We start from the raw sequence: 25,250 nt of genomic DNA, 5'->3' as shown, positions 1-25,250 counted from the left end.
GACTATTGTCTTTCTTCCTTACGTAGGCAGCTTAGTTTAGAATCAATCCATTCCTGTATAAATATATAGAGCTCCTTGTATTTTATGAATTCTGGGTTTATTCCTAGATTGGCTGATAGCCATACTGCCCGAGCATAAGGACACTCAAAGAACACATGTTGCCAAGTTTCTGTATTAATCTTGCATAGAGAGCATTTTCTCTCATCTTTAGCAATAAAATGCCATTTGTCTTTTGTGGAAATACCATTCCACCATGCCTTCCAGATGAATAGCTGGAATCTCATAGGAAGTTTGCTTTTCCATATGAGATTTCAATTCCAGTGCTGACCAGAAGGTGAGGCCTGTTTTGACATGAAGAAATTGTAGCCAGCCTTAATCTCATATTCTCCCAATTTTGATCTCTTCCAGATGATTCTATCAAAAGGTAAATGATGAGAGATTAGGGTGTGATGGATTTGACTGTAACATTCCTCCTTAAAAATTGATTAAATTTTCCTACTATCCCACTCTCCCGATATGGTGATGAGCTCACTCACCTTTAGACACCTTACAAGAGTGGCTATTTCGGGTTTTATGTCTGGGATACCATTAGTAAGAGAAGGAACCCATGGATCTGAAATAAAAACTTCTGCCCTTTGACCTGTCATACCATATTTGGTTTAATGATATCCCATAGTTGTAGAACATTTTTCCACCACCCCGAGTCCACTTTTTTCTTTTTAGGGAGTAAATGGATTGATTTTTAATATATTTTGCCTTTATTGCATCCCTCCATAGTCCTTTTTCACTGGACCATAATCTCCAAATTTTTTTACAAAATAAAGCTTGGTTAAACTCCTTCGTTCTTTTGAATCCTAGCCCACCCATTTTTTTGGATTGACAGAGAGTTTCCCATGCTATGGTGTGCATTGCTCTATGACCTACCAAAATTTCTCTGGACTTGCTTTTACTTTTTTAGAATGGCACTTGAGAAAATTGAGGTTCCCATGATATAGTTTGGCACTGACTACTGAAGAATTGCTTTAATCATGACAGTTCTTCCAGCTTGCGAAAACAACTTTGCCTTCCACAGTCCTAACCTAGTTTAATTCTTTCTAGCAATTCCAATTGATTGATTTCGCTTTTGTCCCCAAGAGCAGGTTGGGTCCCCAAATATTTCTCTGTTTTATTTAATTTTTTCATGTGAAGTAGCGCTAGGAGAAATTTTACTTTTTTCCGAGGTACCCCCGGACTGAAATACCCTACAGATTTTATTTTATTGATTTTTTGACCCGAAATCCTTTCAAATTCTTTCAATACTTCCAAGATTTGTTGTACCTGCTTAACCTCAACTTTACAAATAATGAGACAGTCATCTACGAACAGTAAGTGAGAGATACTTGGGCCATTCCTACTCAAAGTGATTCCTGATCTTCTTTTGCGTCTCCTTTTTGAGAAGCATGCCGGAGAGTATTCGCATTCCTATAATGAATAAGTAAGGTGATAGTGGATCACCTTCCCTTAGCCCATTTTTGAGTGAAAAGAATTCTTTGTTTGTTCCCTTTATTTTGATAGAGAATCTTGGGGTTTCCATACACCATTCAAACATTTTACACCATTTATCTGGGAACCCCATACTCTGTAGAACTTTAGTAATGAAATCTCTCCTCATTCTATCATAAGCATTTGACATGTCAATCTTCAGTAGGACCCAGCTTATTCCTTTCTTTTGCTTTCTCATTTTATGCATGATTTTTTTGGCTAGAATCACATTATCTACACACCGTCTCCCTTTGATGAAAGCAGACTGATTCGGAGCAATTAGTCTATCCAGGTGATTTTGCATTCTGAGAACCAAACGTTTTGCTATTATTCTGTAGATGACATTACATACGCTTATGGGTCTGAATTGACTTATTGCTTCCAGAATTTTTACTTTTGGGATGTACACTAAATTTGTGGAATTTATTTCTTTTGGGAATTTCCCAGATTCAGAGAATTCTCTTACCAAACTACAAAAATCCATTTTTATTGTATCCCATAATTTTTTGTAGAAGTATGGCGAGAAGCCATCTGGGCCCAGGGCAGAATGAGATTTTAATGATTTGACAATTTGCTCAATTTCCTCATTCGTGGGAGGCCTTAGTAATTCTTGAGCATCCTCCTCTGAAATTTTCTCCTGTATTAATTCATGTAGCTCTGGAATTTCATCATGATTATTGTTGCTCACCTCCTTTGCTTGGGCCTTAAAAGCTTCAGCTACTTCCTCTAAGGTCATTTGTCTTTTTGACAAATTCTAGAGCATTTCTCCTCCTGTTAAAATTTGTGATTTGGTGAAAATATCTTATGTTTTTATCACCTTCCTTCAGCCACAATTCCTGAGATTTTAATTTCCATAACTTCTCTTCTCCCAACAGCCATCTTTCATACTCCTTTATTAATACTGTTTTCCTCTACTGATCTTCATGATTTCCACTCTCCTCTAAATCAAATATGTTCTTTTCTATCTCTTTGAGTTTTTCTTCAATTTTACCAAAACTCTTTCTATTCCACTCTTTCAGAGCCTCTTTACATCTACGCAACTTGTTTGGTAGAGATACCTGTTGAGGAGGAGAGAACCATTGGTTTTCTATGATTTCTTTGCATTCATCTTCCTCAGCCCACATAGGCAAAATATGAAATTGTTCTGGGCCAGGAATCTGTTGTGGATCAGTATCGAGGATTAGAAGTGAATGATCTGACATGACATTTTTTATGGATGTGGTCCTAGCATTAGGAAATATGGAGTGCCAATGGATAGTTGCCAGACCCCGATGCTGTTTTTCTTTGACTTTCCTTTGTCCCCACTTTTTGTTGGACCAAGTGAATTTGGTTCCAATCATCTCAATTTCTAATAGGAAGTGCAAGTCAATTAGTGTTGGCCAGTGAAGTTGGCATTCCGTTGATTGAAACTCTAGCTCCACTGTATTCCCTAGAGTGTAAAACCTCATTCAAGTCACTTATAATAGAGATAATGAATGATACATCTATTGGAGATCTCTTTTATGGAAATGGGCAAATATTTCTTCCAAGTTCCAACCACAAAATAGACCCCTGATTGTCCCTGGGCTGGGCTATAACAAAGCCGAGAGTACCCTAGTTTTCTTCCCAAGAGTTTTGATTTTTCTTCATCTAGTTTTGTCTCAGACAAAAAAATTATGTCCGGGTTTGAAATTCTAATTTGCTTATTTAAGCATTGGATGGTATGGGAGTTGTTGCAGCCTCTAGCGTTCCAACTTAGGATTTTCATGACTCTTGACTGACTAGGAAATAGTAAAAAGTTGAATAGGCACACTAAGTGAACATAGAGAAATTTATAACAGTGAATGTAGAAAGAGAGAGTTACCTCAGATGAGGGAAGAGGGAATTCCAAAGGGGAATCTGATGGGAGGAGACAGGGGAACTCCAAAGAGAGAGTTGCTTTCGAACCCACCCTGATGAAGGTATCTCTGTTGGAGGTGGATGCAAAATTGTTTGCAAGTAATGTTTTAGCTAGTTGTGTCATTTTCTCCCAATCTGCCTGAAAATTTGGACAATTCATCTTCATCCATGCAATTTTTACATCCATCAGATAGAAAGTCTGGCCCGTAAGAGGAATCACGGTTTTAGAACCATTTGCCACTACTATTTCTAGCTGGTTCTCACAGACTTGTAGGAGGGACTTTGACTCCAGGCCCAAAAGGGTTTTCCTGGGCCTGCCCCTTTTTTTCAGGCCCAATTCTAGATCCACGTACCCGAAACTGCAAGATTTTGTGATGTAGCTGGTCCGGATCCGATCTTGGCGCGTACATAGATATGGGCATGTTGGTTTTGATTTCAGTAAGGTTGAACTAGATAGATGCCACCTATTTAGTATTTATTGCATGGTTCTCTTTTGGGCTAGGAGGTGTTGGATGAGTTGCTGCATGCAGATTGCATGAGTGCCACGTGGTTCCCTAGGGTTTGCTCTCCAGAGGTTCCCTGGGGTTTCAAACGTCTACACCATAGATTATTTAATTGCTCTTGAGGACGCAATTGCCCTGATGGTGTGTGAGAAAATAGAAAATTGTTTTGTTTTGCTGATTTTGAAACCATATTGCAGATTCTAAAAGCACCTAAAGCAATCAGTAATCACGAATCAAAGAACTGGAATGTTTTTTAGTAACTCGAAAGTTTTATAATTCGTGAAGTGGATTCCAATATTATCACAAATTGTGTGTCGGAGCTTCCCTCCTTGGAGCATCAAAAATCAAATCATAGATTGCGATTAATAATGGCCAGAACAGAATCCCTCAATGGTGTCCATAGGTCGGGTAACAAAGCAGCCCATGCTGTGGCCAAGCATGCTTTTCACTGATTGTCTTTTGTTTTTATTTGGTTGGCCGATTTCTTGAGGATGGCTTTTCAGGGATCACCTTTTATGGTGATTTCCTGACTTTTTAACTGATTCTAATTTTTTGAGGATGGCTTGGCATCTAACATGGCATTGAATAATAACTGTAATATAAAAATAATCAACTCTTGAAAATCAGTATCAAACAGACTCAAAGTCAATTTCTCAAAAATCGGCTTACATGGCATAAATGATACCAAATAATAACAAATTTTGATGAATTTTCAAAAATCGCTGATTCCAGAAATCGTCTATTTCTGGATAATTGGCAAGGAGAGTTCATCATGGATGCCAAACATCACATTAAGGCCTTCCCTGTATGGTGGACAAAAGCTTCCTGTATTTGCACTCCATCCAGATCTATTTGCAAATGTCATAATGTGAGGGTTGGATTTTAATTGTCCTCTTATTAAACCAAAAACAATCTATGCTAAAAAGTTCCATTTGCAACTTATAGAGATAACATATGGATATGCCTGAGATACTTCCCTACATACCCACAACATCTATTTTGTGAGATTCAATGGACCATTTCTTAGATAAGCTTCATCTCATCCTGAAGAGCCAAGGGCCCTTATTTGCCCTTTGCAAATGTCTTTGCATCTGATCCCCACAACTAGCAATCAATACCAATGGGGTATGGCATTGGCTCCCACTTTATTTGCCCTTTGATCATCTCTAACATGCACACTACTTTGTCAGCCTCCACATTGATATTACCTAAGATAATATCCTCAAGTGCGTGTCAAAGTTCAAACAATAGCCAATTTAACTTTGGCGGATTTTGGGATTTTAGAGGAAGGCTCAGCATTAGTTCGTGTGGTTGGAGGTTCGATCAAGGTTGTGGTTGCTGATGAAGGAGTTCGGGACCGTGAAAATTTCCTCCATAGGTGTTTAATCCTATGTTTTTCAGATGGATGCCACCCCTTAAATGAAGAGGTGGAACGGCGGATGTCCATCCGATGGAGGAATCGGCTCACTCCGGCTGTGCGAAGGCATGAAGGGGAGTAAATGGCTTCTCATTTTTCACTCTGAATGAGAAGAAGCTTGCGGAGCTCTTCACACCCAAGATCAAAATTTTAACGGGTTGCGCTTCTCATCGGCAGAATCCTTTCCTGGCAGAATGAAAGAGATAGTGTGATGCAGGCATCGACAGGATCCACGTTGGAGTTGGTACCAGTGGAAGGTCAGCCGTCGCAGAATCCAGAGCATTCTTCATTTCCCGCTCTTCTCAGGACTCAGGAGGGTGGGTCCGGGCCAATGTTTTCGCAAGTTGGGGATTGGGCACAGACCCCTGCGGGTTAACCCGACTACTGCTATTAGCCCGACCGTCAGACAAGTTGATGGGCTGGGCTCAGTTTGTTCAGTGGTAAAGCCCATTTCATCTTCATCTTCTTCCCCGCACGCTCTCGTCCCAGTGAAGTCAGTTTGGCAAAGGTTTGAGGGTATTAAGGCTATGTTTGCTTTTCGGTAAGTTACTTATCCAGGTAAGTGCTGTTACTTGGGTAAGTTTTTCCTGAGAAACACGTATCCGGGTAAATGCATTTACCCATGTTCTTTTATTTCTTATGTAAATAAAGCAATAATTATTTTAGTCATAAAAATCCATTATTAAAAGGACATTTTTGTCTCATTCAAGTGTTGACAACTTTCCCCCTAGGTGGAAAAGTTATTTACCCACCTAGGAAATGGGTGATACCCAGGAAAATTAACTTTCCTTGATCACCACATAAATTTGAGAAAAGAATATGGGATTCTTGGTTTCCCCCCTCTCAAAATCTAAAAAAAGAACGCCCCTAAGAAGTAAGAACCCCTGCCAAAACTCTTCACCCAGGCCAGTTAACAGCAAATTGCAGTCTAGTCCTCTCAAAATCTGTATATTATATATATTTTTATATACTACAAATTAATAAATATGCATTATATATAAATATATATATATATTTATAATATATAATATATTATTTATTATTTAAAATATAATATTTTATATACATTTTTGTTTTTTTATTATATGTCTAAAGATTTTTTTAATATGTATTGTAAAAATAAAAAACTAAAAAACTGATGAACTGAATTGTCGATTAACCGATCGACTTCAATTCATTTCCAGTTACCAGTTTTCCATGAACCGATAGGACTGGTTTGATTTAAGAAATAGGCCCACATTTTCACATTAAAGGAGGTTTTAAGTCATGTGAGAAACTATAACTCAAGGGAGGTTTAAGTGTTTTACCCTAATAATTAAAAATTCATCAATATTTTCTTTTTATCCTCTCTCTCCTCTCACATGTGCAAATGCACGTGCTAAAGGCTATCTAATCTAATCAAATAGGGAGTGTTTAGATGATGGTTGAGCTAGCTGAGGATGCCACGTGGCAACCTCTATGGTCGTTCTCTCTCTAGCCATGTTGACACCATACGTAACGGAAGAACACGACTAAGAAAGAATGTCCTACACATATAAGGAAGCAGACTCTACCAAGGAAGAGGAAACCTCCCGAAGACCTAGGCGAACAACCTCATCCTGACAACCCTAGAAGCCCTATACATCTAAGACACAAACACCCAACTATAAATAAGTATTCCCCGCTCAAAGTAAGGGATTTTTTGGAAGAACACTATGAATATCTCTACACTATCTCTTTGGCTTAGACCAAGCATTATTTCCACCTGCTCCGCTCGACCACCTCTTTCTCTATCCAACTGGCTTAAGCATCGGAGTACCTACCTGGGGAATAACTCCTCATGCTTCTAACCTTTCTCCTAGTTCCAGATCTCAGTGCACAACTTTGTCCTTCCATCAAGACCTTGTCCATTTGGTAGGATTATCTGATTGTGTCATCGGTTAGGAACACCTCAGATCGAATAGCATCAGGTTGGCGTCACTTGTGGGAAGCGTACAAAAACCATTTCCCAAACATCCTTCTACGCACAAAACAACCATGCCTAAGAACACATCTGACCACTCTGGAGCCCATTCCCCATCTCGAGGATCCCGCTCATTCCTTAACTCTCCACCTCGGGAGCCCTAGCATCAGACTGCGGTCGATCCTGCACAATTCCAAGCCATGCAATAGAAAATCGATCACATCCAAGCCATGATGGAGATGCTGGTGCAACCAACTCAAGCTCCCATGATGGAGACGCTAGTGCAACTAGCTCAAGCTCCCCAAGCTACTCGCCCTGCCACGCAAGTGCCTACTTGAGTCGATCATCGCACCGAGGACCCCAAAAAGCACCACGCAAACAAGCACAGGGCCCAGACCAACCGTGAACGACCACAACCATCTAGAAGATCTGACTCCCCAGCCTGACCCCGTTCACACAAGCCCCACAATAGATCTCATCACTCCACTCGAGTGCCGACAAAAGAATGGCTCGGTCAATGTTTGCATCAACTTCCAATCTTGATACCCAAATCTAGCTCAGTCTGAGATCGGCTTGCATTACCAAAAGGGGAGAAGTCCGCAAACATGGTCCCAATCGACAAAGACACCGAGATCCAAGAGCTAAGAGAGCGCATGGCCGAGCTGGAGTGTAGCCAAGAAGTTGGGCATCAATTGAACCAGTTGGACGCGATGCCACCTCAACATCACTACAATACACTGCCTTAAAGAAAACCTTAGCATGGCTTTCAGGCTGTGCTCGTATATGAAAAGCTCACCCGGCCAAGCCGAAGTAACTCTCTCACCAATACCTGGGCACCTCATCTAATACTCCTTGGGAATACAATAAATGGCCCTAATTCAAGCCAAGTCCCTAGGAGTCAGTCTACAAGGTGAAGACGCGAAGCGGCTATCGAACCGCGTAGGGGTGTTGGGCCCCTCTTCTGACACAACTTCCACTTCGGCCTTGTTGACCTCGGCCTCTCGAAGGGTCACGACCTCCTCTGCTGCAGCACCCTCACCTTCAAGCCCTTTGACCTCGGTCCTGTGGGCATTGGTCTCATGGACCACGAGCGCAACAACTTCGAGATGAGACCCCAGCTCGCACTTGCTACTTAATGAGCTAGAACTAGACAAAGAGGAAGAATAAGAAGACGAAGAAGATGAAAACATCTTACCAAAGAGATGAAGAGATTACATTGTGAAACACCCGAAGCACTAGCCTAGGACTATTTCACGCCAAATTCCTAAGATTGCTCATTCAAAATGACAAAGTGAAATGCCTCGCCACCTCCCCTTTTATTAAAGAGGCCAACGGCCTAAATCAATTTGAATCAACAATGCTGATTCGACTCTACCCTTTGCACATGTGTGACCTCGGGAAGACGAAATGACATGTTTGCCGACCCGCCTTGAAAATGGCACGAGCGTCGAACCGATCGATTTGCCCAGCAAACCGGATCAACTCAAGCCTAGTCAACTCGAAGAAATTAAAGTTCCTCAGTCGAGAACTACAAAACTCTTCCACGTCTAGTCACGGCCGAACACTATACTCCTCAACTTTGAAACTGGAAGAGTGGTGTTTGGATGATGGTTGAACTGGCCAAGGATGCCACGTAGCAGCCTCCACAACTGTTCTCTCTCTAGCCACGTCGACACCACATGTAACGGAAGAGCACGACTAAGGAGTGTCCTACATGGACAAGGCAACAGGCTTTGTCGAGGAAGAGGAAACCTCTTGAAGACCTCGATGGATGATTTCATCCCGACAACCTCAGAAGCCCTATCCATTTAGGACACAAACACCTAGCTATAAATAGGTATTCCTCACTCGAGGTAAGGGACTTTTGGAAGAACACTCTCTAAATATCTCTACACTATCTCTTTGGCTTAGACCAAGCATTATTTCCACCTACTTGGCTCGACCACCTACCCAACTGACTTGAGTGTCAGAGTACCTACCCGGGGAATAATTCCTCGGGCCTCTAACCTTTCTCCTGATTGTAAATCTCAGTGTGTGGCTTCATCATTCCACATAGACCTCGTCCCGTTGATAGAATTATCTGATTGTGTCCTCGATTCAAAACACCTCAGATTAGACAACATCAGGAAAACAAGTGGACTAGCACAATTACAAATTTTAGATGGCCATGTCAATGAACAGTCACTAAAAACTTTCCCAGTTTGAATAGATTAGAATTCATTAGAGAGGCTACCTACCGTATATGTTCATCACTCATGAGTCAAGAGTGAAAACTGGGTCTCTATTCTTGACAACCTTATCTGTATTTTAGTCGGTTGGCCATCTCATGATCGATGGACAGTCACTAAAACTTTCTCAGCTTGAGTAAGAATCATTAGAGAGGCTTCCCCCACCGTGTAGGTTCATTACTCATGAGTCAAGAGTAGAGGATGGCTCTCTGTTTCATAGAATCTACTTGTTCTATCTGGGTGAAATTTCCTGATATTCTCAACTGGACTACTGTCATGGGTGAGAAAGACTTTTCTGATCTTTCGCTCACAACTCACAAGGACATGAAAACGAAGTTTTGGATAATAAGGTCCATCCATAAACATCTTAACTATGTAAACGACTGATTCTACTTGTCCAGGTCTCTGGGTGAAAATTCTAAATGGGTATTTATTGGCAAATTCTATTGTCATTTAATAAATGGGTGTTTTAGTATTTCTGTAGAGATATTAAATGGGTGTTTCAGTATTGAGAGAGTGGATGTGGAGTGGAGATCAATAAATCATGAATCGGATCAGGCTTGCTTCGTCCAGGTCGAGGTAGCCTTTGTCGGTTTCTCTTTTGGATAGTTTTATTAGTGATATAATGTTACTTTTCGGAATTTCACCAGATGATCGTACCCGTTTATTTCTGTTGCATTGCTCTCACTGACTGTAAAGAAAATATTATGACTCGTGAATGTTAATAAAATTAAGGAGAAGACAATACAATTCGGTTGAGTAACAACTTCATAACTTTAAATGCCCATTAAAAAAGAAAAGGAATAACAACTTTAGATATGACCGTAAGCTAAAAAACAAATCAACAACAATCCTATTCAGGCAAAGCAGATGTTATTGCCCTATTTTCTGAAACCGTAGAAGCCAACCAGTCAGTTATCAAGCCAGTGGGTGGGTTCAAATTTAAATACCCTTTCTGTTTGAACTGATATACAGTGGACTTTGTCAATAACTTTCTATTTTATTGGAATGGTGTTTTTGACAACATTACATGAATCCTCTTTTTTTCCTCTACATTTTCTAGGTTTTCTTTTACTTTGTTACCAGTTACTGCCAAAATCATTTTATGGGTCAACATTTGAACTGGACTATTAAACTCTTCATACGATTAATTGTGATGGATGGTGGATGGGTGGACGGTTGAAACCCATTAACAGATTTTATTTCCTGGATGGTTCTACACCCTTTTCTAGCCACTGGCGTGCCATTGTGGGCAAATAAGACTCTTTTAGACTTTTACCAATAGCATGAGACTGGCCATATGTAAGTGTCACAGCCTTGTCAAAGCTACATAACCATAACATTACAGTCATTGAAATTTTTTCCTTTTTCAATTATTGAATCCATTGCTAAATTCCAATAAAAATTTGCTAACATATCATGAATCAGATAATGCTCCATTGTGTGTATTACTGTATCTTCCTGTAAATATTCTTTTGGAATTTGCAAGCTAGAAAAAATACATATAAGACAATGAATATCAATTTATACAAGATATTAATTTTTGAACTCAAGACAAAGTACCGATATCAATTGGCAGCAGTTGCTAGCTAAATTCAATTGTTTTCTTCAAGCAAACTCATCTACATATATAAATGGTTTTAAGAGAAACTACTAGGAATATATCCACATTTTCAACTCATCTTGATACAATTCCTAAACCGTTCTTTCACTAATAACTGGGGAACCCTTCTGGTACTTGCCTTTTCTTGATTAATATGGATCAACATGTCATAAACACACCATGGAAAACTGAGAAAGTGAACTCGCATCATTCCTTCATTGTAGCATTCCCAGTAGTCTGGGTGATATGCCACATAATACCAAGCCGATGCCTTTGCATATACATCATCAACTTCAAAACTTGACTCAATTTTCTCATAAAACCAGGCCCTTGCCTCCTTTCTTAAAGACCTAACTGTCAAGCTGATTGCTTCAGCATCTCTCCTTTTAGTAAAGGACTTTGACATCTTCATTATATTTCCACCAAGTATCTCTGCCTCGGTTTTAATCCCATAATAATCCATCAGGTTCCCCAACTTGGAATCATATTCACTTTTGTAATAATAAGCATCACTTATATAATCTTCAAAACCATCAACTTCCATATCATGGTCATAATAAGACTTCTTCGCCATATTCAGTGTGAAGGATCTTATAGAGGATGTGTCGGGTGCAATGCCTTTAACTGCTCTGAATAGCTTTCCAATTACCCTTTGTGATACATAGGTAGGTTTGTCTAGTTTTTCCATAAAGCCCGGATATTCCTTCACATGTAGATTTTGTGGGATCAAAGCAGGCACACCAGTCCTTGGGAAGTCCAGCTACTGAGAAAAGCTTTGCAAGCTTAAGACATGCATTACTTTCAGCCATCTTTGGCTCCTTATCAGAAAAGACTGTGTGTGCATTTGCAATGATTCCTAGGCTTTCATTGACTATATAACTTGCAAAGTACTCCTCTACTTCCTGGACCACACAGAAATAAATATATTGCTTACAAAAAGAAATACCTCTTTTCAGTAGTTCCAGACACCTCTTATTGAGTCTGTTTTTTGTTAAAAATCCTCCTATTCCTTTTGCCCCAAATAGCCCAAAACACAGCTAAGGGAATAGCCGACCATAGAATCCACCATTTCTTGCTCATTCTTCCAACTTTCCAACTTTTAAAAAGGGATTTGACTGAAGTCATGCATCTTTGGAGAGATAAGGCATTGAGAAAGTGTGATCAAATTCTAGTGGAGAATTGCAATGGATAAACAAATGATTAGTGGTCTCTCCCTCTTTGTTTAACATAACACACAAGATATCAGGCAAATTCATGCCTTTCCTGACCAACATACCCTTCGTGAGGCACTTCTCTTCAGCAGCCAACCAAGAGAAAATTTTGTTTTTGGATGGAGCAATCCCACCCCAAATAGTTTTACTAGGAAAACATCTTATGGATTTTGACCTAAGAGCATTATAAAAGATTTGACTTAGTAGGAATCAGATTTAGACCATAACCAAACCCATTGATCTGGAAGTCGTGGCTTTATTGTTAGGTTTTGCAGCATGGACAACAGATCAAATAATTGAGACACATCTGAATCATTCAAATTCCTTCTAAAAGAACGAATCCAGAGCACTAAATCACCATGACTAGCATAAGATGCAGCCACTGAAATCTCTTTGTCAGAAGTCATTGAATACGGATCTGGGAATACTTCTATAAGGGGAAAGTCTGCACACCCATTATCTTTCCAGAACTTCAACCAATCACCCGCCCATGCCTTATATCCCCTTCAGAAAATGAGGGTAAACTTTGTAAATCCCTCTCCAAGCACCACAACCATAAGGGCGGTCTGAATCATCTGCATCCTACCCATTATTGTGGAGACTATATTTCTGAGCAATAATAATACACCACAAGTCCTTTGGTTCATCAAAGAATCTCCAAAACCACCTGCCCAAGAGAGTCAAGTTGAACACCTTTAACTTCCGGGTACCCAAGCCACCATTTTTAAGGGGTTTATAAATCTGCTCCCATTTCACAAGATGATATTTCTAAGTGTCCTTCCAACCAATCCACAAGAAGTCTTTCATAACTTTCTCAATCTTCAATGCTATATTGCGGGCATGGGGAAGAGAGACATGGGATACTAGCCAAAACACTTTCTATCGAGGTCAACTTGCCTCCTTTTGATAAATACCTTGCCTTCTAGGAAGCCAACTTGTTGTTAACCTTCTCCACCACCAAGATCAAAATGATTTTTATATGCATTAGGCCCTCAACAGTAGACCCAAATGCTTGGAGGGAAATGTGTCAGTTTTACAATCCAGGAAACTTTCTAGCTCATGTAAGTTTTCCACTTCCCTCACTTCCATCATTTCACTTTTAGCAAGATTAACCTAAAATCCGAAACCACCTCAAACCAGACTAGCATCACAGGAAAATAGAGTATCATCCACAATGTATAAGAAACTAATGCAGAGGATTTGTTATAATAACCAGACAATGTATAAGAAACCAATGTCAATAAAATTGTGAATTTATATTGTAGATGTCCACCATTAAGTTATAGGCATTTAAATCATTTCTTATTCTACCCAAGTCATTTTTGGTCCAACCCTAGCTCTTCTAGCCCTTAAAACTTGTAATAGATCACTTTTTCTAGTAGGTGCTATAGATGATCTTCTATGCACATGACCAAACCATCTCAATCTACTTTTTCTCATTTTATCACCTTTTGGAGTTACTCCTAGGTTGGTTCATTTGTATGACTTCATTTTTAACATGCCCTTTCTAGTCTTACCACTCATCCATCTAAGCATTCACATTTTTCTACACTCATTTTTTGGACATGTTCCTTAACTACCCAACACGCTACTTAATACAACATAGCTGACCTTAAAACTGTTTTATGGAATTTTCCTTCAAGAATTGCATTGAAGTATCACACTTGGTCAAGATTATTACCTCAATTGTAACATTATGGTCCATATTCTCACTTGGTATTGGTTGATAATCCATAGGTGGGATTTGACGAGGTGAAATAAGTTCAGGGTCCCAACAGACAAAGTAAATATCTCCATCTAAATCACTTCCTGAACATTCATTTGGATGGGGTCTAAAATCAAAATGCAACTAATGTTAGGAAGATTTATTTCATAAATAGAAACAATTTCATTGAAAGAAGAAAAAGGGATTTCCAGTATTCTACCACAAGTAGCATGAAGGGACAACAAAATGAAAATAATCAACAAAAGCCCATTAAAAGCTTAAAATGTTGAGAGCAAGTGGTGCATGCAAGCCAATATCTAAACAAATCAACTAATAATAGCAAACTAAGCCATTTTTATTACAATAAAAACTATGTGTAGATTCTTAAATAAATATATAAAAGTACCAGAGAGATCAAACTAGGAATCTTATTTTCCCCAAACCTAACTGCAGGAAGAAATCACAGAATGCCTTACCTTGGTCCTTTTTGTGGAAAGACAACACAATCCACCATATGGTGCAAAGCTATAACATTTACATCTTGCAAAACACGCACATCACCAGGGTGCAGGCATGGATTTTTAGCAACAATTACCCTCCCCTGTACAATAAATTTGTGTTTGTTTGATTCATTTCTACTTAACATAAAGGAGGGCATTGCCATGACATTGTTTATGGTCAATACTAGAAACTTGCACAAAAACTTGTCCATATTCCAAGGTTCTAGTTTCGTCTAGGCATCCCATCATTGATCTTCCATTTGGGACAAATATCCTTGTTTTGGTCTGCAATTCCAACAGCTTTGACACTCGAAATGTTTCGAGCATCATTGAAAGAAATGGTTCAGCATAATGCTTGTAACCACACATCAGCATTTCCTTGAAGATGTTTGTGCTTTCTCCGGGTGGCATGATCTCAAGTGCTTCTTGTGCCCTTAATGGATCTGTTAAGATAGCACCTAGTTGATCCACAACTTCCTTTTGCTTCTTTTCAAAAATATAATCATTGACCCCAAGGGAAGACAATAGAGTGATTAGTTGACGATTGAGAAAACAAGGCTGATACTTGCTCCATGACAAAACATCTAGTTTTGTGTTTTCTGGTTCATATTTAGACATGCTCCTTCTTAGGGACAATTTCTTTTTTGACATTGGGTCCGCAGCCACAACACCTTTGAAGCCTTCATATCTTATTTGGAAGGCAGATGGAGTGGCATCTTTTAAGCCACACTTCATTGCCACCTTCTTTGCAAAATCAGTGGATATCTTCTCTATTCCATCTGAGAAAACATATCTTGTTCCTTCTCTTTCAACTTCTATGTCATCAATAATTTCAATTTCATTCTTATAAACGTTCAAAGTTTCCATAGAAGAGCTGAAAGATTGTCCCAATCTGGCTGCTGCATATTTTGCTACATTTCTTATTTTACTGAAATCACCCATCCACTCTCTTATACTTGTTGCAGTAAGTCCATTCCTTGATGCAAACATCCATGTTGAATTGTCACGTAACTGACTTGATGAGAAAGCAAGAAACAAAAACTTTTTATCACCAACAATTATACCATTTCTTAAGGTCTAAAGTATCCTTCTATAGATATCAGTCCACTGCTCTTCAATTGCAGTAGATGTACGTATTGATACATCAGCAGAGTGGAGTTTATCCAAATCCTCATCAACAAAAGAGATTCGGATAAAGTTATCAATATCTTCTGAATACTCACATAAGACACAATTGAAAATGTTAACCTCAGGACCACAAAAGTATACTCTAGAAGGAGATATTTGAATCCTTCAAACATATACCAAGCCATCACCTAAGAAGATGGAAGGTGGCTTGTGAAATTGCTTGTGTGTCATATGTTCTATACTACTCATTTAGCCAATTCACTGGCTCATAGCAGCACTCTTTTAAGTGATACAGCTTTTCCAAGGCATATTCTATATAGTCAATGCGTGTGCTTTGAGAATCAACCAACCTGAAAAATGTGGCATCAAGTGTCGGCCCTGCAAGGCAACCATACTGAGCCAAGGAACAAACCTTAAATAGGATTTCATATGGCAATTTAGATCCTTGTTGAGGACCAACAATGAGAACAAAATCCAAACTGCAGGAGAATAAAACCACTCTTCAATATGAATTTACCTTCATCTTCTCTATAATAGGCAAAGTTTTGATGGATATCTGGAAGTGCACATTTGTATGGAAGTTCTAAACACAGGGCAGAAGATTGTCCAATGCAACATGACTGTGTGAAATCAGTTGCTCTTTCCCATTGATCATCTTGTTCCATAAAATAGTTTAAAAGATGATCTTCATATTTATTTTCTGTGTAGTGTTGAGGTTTCTTGTAAATCTTAGGAGCACCAAGCATCTAAACAATACAAAATAGCGTCAGCAGTCTATCTTTGACTAGTATTGACATCATAATCATTTGGATGTTTTAAACAGGCAAGTACAAAATTAGAAGTAGTGATGTGATTCATGGAATAAGTAATATCCTTTCAAAAGGATAAGAACATAACTAACAGAGCTCAAGTTTTCAATGCTAAAAGGTTGTGTTTTTTTTTTTACTTGCATTGAATCTGAATTCTTAATATGACATCTTGCATGAACCTATAGTTCTTGTTTGCAACTAAAACAGCACCACATACTTCACTTACAAGTGATTGCAATTTATACACTATGAAACACCATTTTTAGTTCTTACAAAACTGTATAGTTTGTTCTGTTTCAGAGATGACATCAACAAGCTTTATAAAGAGAAAAAGTGAAGTAGAAAATCTAGACAAATAAGAGAAATGAGAAGAAATATTAATAAGGGAGATACAATAGGAATATATTAAGTAAAAGAAGTAAGAAAGAGAGTTTATTTCTTGGAATTTCACCAAAATCTAGAAGTTTAAGTCCTAAACCAGGTCCAAAGCATCAAAATCCAATTTTCAAAACAGAATTTTAAGCCGTGTTGTAATTCTATGTTGATGCATCTCACAAGTCATCCATATAAGACGATTGTCAGGTGGAGCATAGAGACATTAATAAAGAAATTTTAGCCATATATACCAACCAGGACATTTTAATGCTTTCTAAAGTTTCTATCTAGGCTAAAGATGTGATAGAGAGATTATAGTTGTCAAGGCTACTACAGAAGCTTACTTTTATATAGTCTTTGTAATATTTCTATTTATGAGTTTGTAATATTAAGAAATAGGAGGTGATAGACCATACCATTCTTCTTTATTTCTTCATAAATAAATCTGCTTTTGTTGCTTTCTTACTTTATTGAGGTTCAATTAACATACTAGTTTTAAGACATTTAAGAGTTTGAGCAATTTGGGCATGAAATTATAGATTTTTCTTCTCCTTTTGCTTCTTTTTTCCAGGTGAGATAATTGCTCCACCCATAGAAAAGAGGTACGTCTACTTGTTATTTTTCTAATTATTTTCTTTCTTTTTCTGGAATAGAAACAGGGGCTCCACCCATTCTTCATTCTTGAGGACTTCTTTCCCTTCTTTTTCTGAGCTAAGAAACAGGGACTCCCCTTTTTTTTTCCTTCTCTTGTGATTATTTTCTTCTTTCTCTAGGACAATAACAGGAGCTCAACCCTTGTCCCTTATTTTAATCCTCTTCTTAATAATGTTGAACATGAATTCTTTTAATTCTGTCTTTGTTATTTAAGCAGGAATTTGATGTCAAATCAATATACTTACATGCTATTTGTTAAAAATTGAGATAGCTCTTGAATGTGAGCCATGAGGTATATTTTGATCCTTTAACACTTTAACAGTGACCTTCTTGAACCTGGAAGTTCACTACAACATGAAGTTCACTACAACATCATTACCTTTCCAGTTTGTAATCCATGTGACAATGAGACAATAGAAAGTATAACTTCCGCAAACCAAACTTGAAGTTCACTACAACACCAGAGAACATAAAACTTTTTGGCTGAAACTTGGTGACAAAATGTAAAGTTATATGCTCGAAGCTATGCATTAATAATATAGACATCCATGGGCCCATGCATGGCCAATGCATGCCTACGTAAATCTTCAGGCCCATCAAGAAAACCTAACCATCTAAGTTCTCCTAATTCTATCTCAAGATAACAAACTGGGATAATCTTAATCCTATCTCTAGATAAGAATCTACCTCTAGATAAGAATTATCCTAGATAACCCTAAACTAACCCAGATAAGCTTTATCTTTTATCCTTGTACAGTCTCACTATAACTCAACCACTGTAACTATAAATAGGGTTGATTCAACCCTAGTACACCTCAGTTAATCAAATCCTTTTCCCAATATTTCTATTATTTTATTTTTGTTTTCCTATTTTAACTTGGTATCAAATCCATGTCAACAGAGACAAGCACACATAGTAGCAACCCAACAGCATCCAACAACGTCACCCATTATCTTTCTATCAAATTAGGAAGCGACAACTACCTACTGTGGCGTGCTCAGTTCCTTCCCGTCCTTTGACACCACCATCTATTGGAACTCGTAGAAGGGAAGAAGAAGCCGTTGCTTGAATTTATACCCAATCCAGATGGTACAGGGATGATTGCGAACCCTAAATTCGAAAAATGGACAGACATCGATTAGCTTGTGTTGAGTTGGCTGATTTCCTCTCTCACAAAAGGAGTTATGGCGCAAGTGGTAGGTCTATCAACATCATCTGAGGTATGGACTTCCCTTGCTTACAGTTATTCTACACACTCCTGATCCAGGGTACTACAGTTGCGAAGACAACTGCAAAATCTTAAAAAATGGTCTCTTTCTATTTCTACCTATATATAGCGAGCAAAATCCATTGTTGATACTTTTTACAGTATCTGAACCAGTGCTCAAGTCTGAACCGGTACTTTATATTTTATCTGGCTTAGGGAGTGAATATGAGTCGGTGGTTACAATACTTACCAATCGACCAGATGCAGCAAATCTCATTATTGCTAATATTATGGGAGCACTTCTGAACCATGAGAGTTGGCTTGAAGACCTAGCTCTTGCATCTGACACTCGAAGTGCAAATCTGGTCGACGTCCCTCCTAAGAAAAATAATTTTCAGAAGCCCCCGCAATAGTTCTCTCCAAACTTGAACAACAATAGAGGTAAAGGGCGTGGATGTGGTGGTCACAATATAATCACCAATCATTTCAAAATCAATCTCAACAATTTTTTGGAGGATGCGGAGGTAAAAATAATGTCACTTGCTAGATCTGTAATAAATTTGGACACGGTGCCCTACAGTGTAGAAAAGCAAAATATGCCATTGGTTTTTCTGATAATTCTTGCAATGATCCTTCTGCTTTTCATGAAGGGGTAAATACACCCCAGAATCAATATGAAAATAATTTTAACCCCAATTGGTACCCGGACTCTAGGGCTACTCATCACATGACCCTAGATCTAGATAATCTGCAGAATCGCACTGAGTATTTTGGACCAGATCAAGTGAAGGTCAGCAACGTTCGAGGTTTGAATATTCATCATACAAGATCTTCTATGATTTTTAATCAGCATGCTTTTTCTTTGAAAGATATCTATCATGTCCCTTCTATCTGCAATAATTTACTTTCTGTCAATCCATTTATAAAGGATAATGATTTGTGTTTTGAGTTTCACTGTGACTGTTGCTATGTAAAGGATTATATGGGGAGAATCCTCCTTTGAGGGGCCAGTAGAAATGGGTTATACAGTTTTCCTGCGTCAGCCACAATCACACCCGAAGCGCTTCTTGGAGAATGTACCTCACTTTGCGGTTGGCATCATCGCCTTGGTCATGCAGCTATGCGAAATGTATGGAAAGTTATTTCCAAGTTTGGTCTTCCGTTCTTTAGATCTAGTGTTAATGAGTCTGTTTGTGAGTCTTGTCAAATGGGCACGAGTCATAGAATGCCCTTGAAGTCGTCTAGTTCTCAGTCCAAGCATCCATTAGATTTAATTTTTTCAGATGTATGGGGACCTACTCCTGTTAAATCGAATAATGGATTTTCTTATTATGTTATTTTTATGGATAATTTTTCAAAATTTTCTTGGGTGTATCCTAAGGCTAAAAAATCAGATGTTTGTGATTTATTTATTAAAGAGACATGTAGAGGCTTTGTTCAATGCCAAAATAAAAGTCCTTCAGTCCGATTAGGGAGAGTGTCGCTCTTTCTCTCGATACTTAGATTCACAAGGCATCACACATCGATTGGCATGCCCCCATACACACGAATAGAACGGATCAATTGAACGGAAGCACATACATGTGGTTGAATCTACTTTATCTCTATTGGCCTCCTCCAAGCTCCCCTTCTCCTTCTGGCTGATGCGATAGAAATTGCAGATCTTCTGATAAATTGACTGCCAACAGAGGTATTGCATGGTATGTCCCCTCATGAGAAACTCTTTCAAACAGCTCCTGATTACTCTCTATTGTGTTGTTTTGGGTGTGCGTGCTATCCTTTTCTACGATCCTACAACAAAAATAAGTTTCGATTTCGATCACTACGGTGCATTTTTATTGGCTACAATACCTCTCACAAAGGGTACAGGTGTCTTCATGTCCCTTCAAGGCATATTTTTATAGCTCGCCATGTGGTATTTGATGAAACATTATTTCCAGGAATTCCTGAAGCAACGCCAAGCACAACTCCTACTTCCACAAGAATTATCATTTCAGGTCCTGCACCTCTGCAACCTACAACACCGTCGATACCTCCTTCGTCGCAGCCTCCATCTGCACTAGCATCCAACTCTAGTTCAGCAACCATCTCTCTAGACTCAGGACCTTTGGAACAATCCTCTTCTGATCGACCACAAAGGTATTGCAGCATGCAAGATTTACTGAACTCTATAGCCCTAGTTTCTCAACCAGTACACACTCATTCTACATGTACACGGTCCATGGATAGGACCCTTCCTCAGTCCCAACTTGTGACAAGGTATCCAATCCCGTCTGCTCTTCTCACTCTCCTACAGGATCAAGAACCTAAAAATTTTAACCAAGCCACCAAATAACCAAACTAGCAACTAGCTATGCAAAAAGAATACCAGGCCCTCATTAAAAATGACACTTGGCACTTGGTTCCCTATGATCCCTCCATGAACACAGTAGGAACTAAGCGAATACACAAAATAAAGAAGAAGGAAGATGGAACCATTGATCGCTATAAAGCCCGATTGGTTGCTCAGGGCTTTAACCAGGTCCCTGAACTTTGATACCTTTAGTCCAGTTGTCAAATTGGTAACCGTACGGACAATCCTCTCTGTTGCTCTTGCACAGAACTGGCCAGTTCAGCAACTGGATATTGACAATGCATTCCTTCATGGCATCCTTGATGAAAACATTTATGTGAATCAACCGAAAGGGTTCATTGATCCCAAATACCCTAACCATGTCTACAAATTGAAGAAGGCTCTCTTTGGCCTAAAACAAGCACCACGTGCCTGGTACTCACAGTTGAGCTCTGTTCTCAAACAAATGGGATTTCGCAACTCTTTTGTTGATCCATCTTTGTTTATTTTCTCCTCCCAACAAAAGACCCTACTTTTGCTGGTATATGTCGATGACATTATTTTGACTGGAACCTTTGCCGCTGCTATTAGTGGGTTTCTCAAGTCACTCTCCTCATTTTTTCCGTTAAAGGACTTAGGGTAACTGCATTACTTTCTAGGGGTTGAGGTAAGTCGCAAATCTAGTAGTTTGTTCCTTTCCCAACAGCGTTACATCCTGGATCTACTGCATCGAACCAACCTTGAAGGGGCCAAACCTGCAAGCTCGCCCATGTCCACCTCTAGCCGACTCTCAAAAGATTCCAGCGAGCCCTTATCTAATCCCACGGAGTATCAGAGCATTGTTGGGGCTCTATAGTATGTCACCATCACTCATCTGGATATCTCCTTCGCAATCAACAAAATCTGCCAGTTTCTTCACTCTCCCATTGATGAACATTGGACAGTAGTAAAACGAACACTTCACTATCTCAAGGGCACTCTCACTCATAGTCTTCATTTTCAAGGATCCTCTTCCCGACAATTGACTACTTACACTGATGCCGATTGGGTCAGCTGTCCTGATGATCAACAGTCCACAGGGGGTTATGCAGTTTACCTTGGCTCCAACCTGATTTCCTAGAGCTCAAAAAAGCAACATACCATTGCTCACTCCCGCACCGAATCCGAGTTCAGATCTCTTGCCAACACAGTCACAGAGTTGTTATGGATTCAGTCTCAACTACAAGACATTGGCTTTCTAGCTCCTTCCCCTATTCTCTAGTGTGATAATATGAGTGCTACCCACCTGGCAGCCAACCCCATTTTTCATGCCCATACGAAGCATGTGGAGGTGGACTACCATTTCCTGCGTGACCTTGTCACTCAGAAGTTGTTTCAAATTCGGTATGTTCCAACAACAGATCAGATAGCAGACATCTTCACCAAACCTCTCTCCATAGCTCGTTTCACTACTCTTCGGGACAAGCTTCTCATCACCCTGTTCAGCTTGTAGGAGGATAATAACGTAGACGTCCATGGGCCTATGCATGGCCCATGCACGCCTACATAAATCTTTAGGCCCATCAAGAAAACCTAACCATCTAGGTTCTCTTAATCCTATCTCAAGATAGCAAGTTGGGATAATCTTAATCCTATCTCCAGATAAGAATCTATCTCCAAATAAGAATTATCCTAGATAACCCTAAACTAGCCCAGATAAGCTTTATCTCTTATCCATGTACAGTCTCACTGTAACTATAAATAGGGTTGATTCAACCCTAGTACACCTCAGTTAATCAAATCTTTTTCCCAATATTTCTACTATTTTATTTCTGCTTTCCTGTTTTAACTTGCCTCAACACCCTTGGCTTTTGTACGATATCATGTTTCATGTCCCTGACCTTCAGATAGAAAGTCTCATAGTATAGGCCCCGACCAACCAACGAAGTCATCTCATTAGAACTTTGAGATGATGTGAATTGGACAATAGCAAAAGCAAATCCTCTCGTATTTTTCGCATTCTTGTGATGTCTAACTTTTAGTGCATAAACGGTTCCATCTCCTGTGTAATTCTCTAGAAAATTCTTGACTACCTCTGCAGTCACATTAGAGGGGAAACCAGAAACCTGAATTGTCCTACTCTTACCCATGCAAGAGAAATAAAATTGCAGTTTCATGTATGCTACCAAGTCAGCAGTTGATACTTGATAGACAGTACATAAACTTCTACTTAATATATAGACTAAACAGAAAAAACAACACAACATAGAAGTTTTAATTTAATCAAGGGCTTTTTATAAAAAAAATAATAATAAAGTTTAACATATTAACAAAAGAAGATATGTTTTAAAGAAAATGCATCATGACCCAACAAACCCATCTTCTATACTCCTTAGTCCTTACCTGCAATCCCTTCTTATAAACTAGCTTTTTATCAGAAGTAATGCAAAAGGTCCTCTAACTTACAAGGTGAGACAAAAAACCCCAAATGAAGAACCAAAATAAACAGCACAATGTGCATGAATATTGCAGCTATAATCAAATGAAGAACAATTGCTGCAACTCCAAAAAGACAGAAAACATGAGAATGAGAAGCGTTGGAAGAGAAGAAGCAAAACAATAGAAGAAAATAAAAAACTTGAGAAGCATATAATAACATATAGAGAAGAAAAGTTGGAATGAAAATAGAGCAGCCTCCGTCCCCACTTCCAGCAACCTATTCACGACAATAGATTGTCCAACCAATATCCCATTCAAAAGTCGGTGGTATTTTTGCTGTCTTTTTCTTTTTCCAAAACTTTTTACTGAAATGGCATTTGGTTTTGTCTCACCTCTCTTTATGCCTTTTACCAACCTATATTTTTCATTTGAATAATTTCCTATATGTTTGCTCTTGCTAAGACAAGCCCCAAGCTGCATTACCAGCAAGCTTTCAGAGTAGAGTAATACAATTTAGTGTTGATTGTTAGAAGAAAAAGGAAAAGTATAAGTAGTAGATACTACTATGGCCACCACCCATTGTATTACTTGAAGATTAACTAATGCAGAGTTCTAGAGAAATTAAGATGATTTTGGATCCAGATTGTTTGAGTTGGATTGCACCAGAGTGCCATGTTTTATCTTGATTGCTTTTGGTTTCCCTGATCTTAGTTAAACAAATCATTTAATCATACTACTCATCAACAAGACAAATGGCTGCCTAATTAATTAAAATGTTGGATTTTTAAATTGTGAAAAAATTTGTTTTAGGGTTGCCTCCCATCTCTGTCCCCAATTCCGACATGCTCTAAGCTTTGTCGAAGAAGCAACGAAGAGATCTCAGGAGATCATAAAAGAAGCGATCTCAATAGTAAAGCAATCTTCGAATCCATGACCTCTGATATCATCTGGAAGACAGTAGAGAAATCTAAAGAAATTACTGCCTAAGGCTAGGAAGAAACCCTGCCATTAAGGGTGTCAATGGACCAGTTTTGGATTGGACCCCATCCAGTCCAAAATCGATTTGGAAAGATTGGACAGACTAACAAGACATTGGATTGGACCAATCCAGTCCAAAATATTTATTAGATTGGATTGGACTGGTCCATCCATAATAAATTTATATTGGATTGGGTTGGATTAAGCCAATATCTGGTCCATTGATGTAAGATAAGAATATAAGTGTCAATGGTCTGAAATTCTAGGTTCTTGCTTTCCTGTTTCTATCATCATTCATCTGAGACTGATGGAAACTTGTTTTGTAGTTATTATTTGCTCCTACACCAATACTAGCATTAGGACCATCAGCAGCTCAATGAAATAGCCATAACATCCCTGTCATCATCTGAAGTATGTGCACTTTGGACTTGTTAGAAGTCCAAGCCTAGTGCATTTATACATTGGACCTAAATATTAACTTATTTCTTCAGGGATTTATTATGATCAGTCTAACTTAGTCTCATCCACCGTGCTTCCTCCAAGCAGGTATCAATGCTCTACCCTTACAAACTTCTCCAGTAAACCAAAAAGCAAATACAATTTTGGTAGATATATTGAAAGACAATTCTCAGTAACACTTGATGAGATTAGCAGAGATAAAAGCACAATAAATAAAGTCACAAGCAAAGAGAATAGCACGTATGACTATTGCAAAGAAGATGCTTACAATGCATATTTGAAAGGATTCTTAGTAGACTTATTAGTAGGTAACTACTAGCCCGATCATCACTCAGGGAGCTTCCATTAGCAGCAGCTTCAGGATAGGTTTTCCGCCTCCGC

At 38.8% G+C, this 25,250-nt stretch overlaps 1 pseudogene; it reads right to left on the bottom strand.

Annotated features, from left to right (window-relative positions):
• Positions 1-11,147: 11,147 nt before the first annotated feature.
• LOC148855264 (putative RNA-dependent RNA polymerase 1) lies at positions 11,148-23,143 on the bottom strand (annotated as a pseudogene).
• Positions 23,144-25,250: the final 2,107 nt, after the last annotated feature.

This window comes from Nelumbo lutea, chromosome 4 (genome assembly GCF_056320005.1).
Source record: "Nelumbo lutea isolate HS-2025 chromosome 4, American lotus-T2T, whole genome shotgun sequence".
Classification (NCBI taxonomy): Eukaryota; Viridiplantae; Streptophyta; class Magnoliopsida; order Proteales; family Nelumbonaceae; genus Nelumbo; species Nelumbo lutea.
Note: the sequence above shows the minus strand (reverse complement) of the source record. Positions and strands in the feature narration are given on the sequence as shown.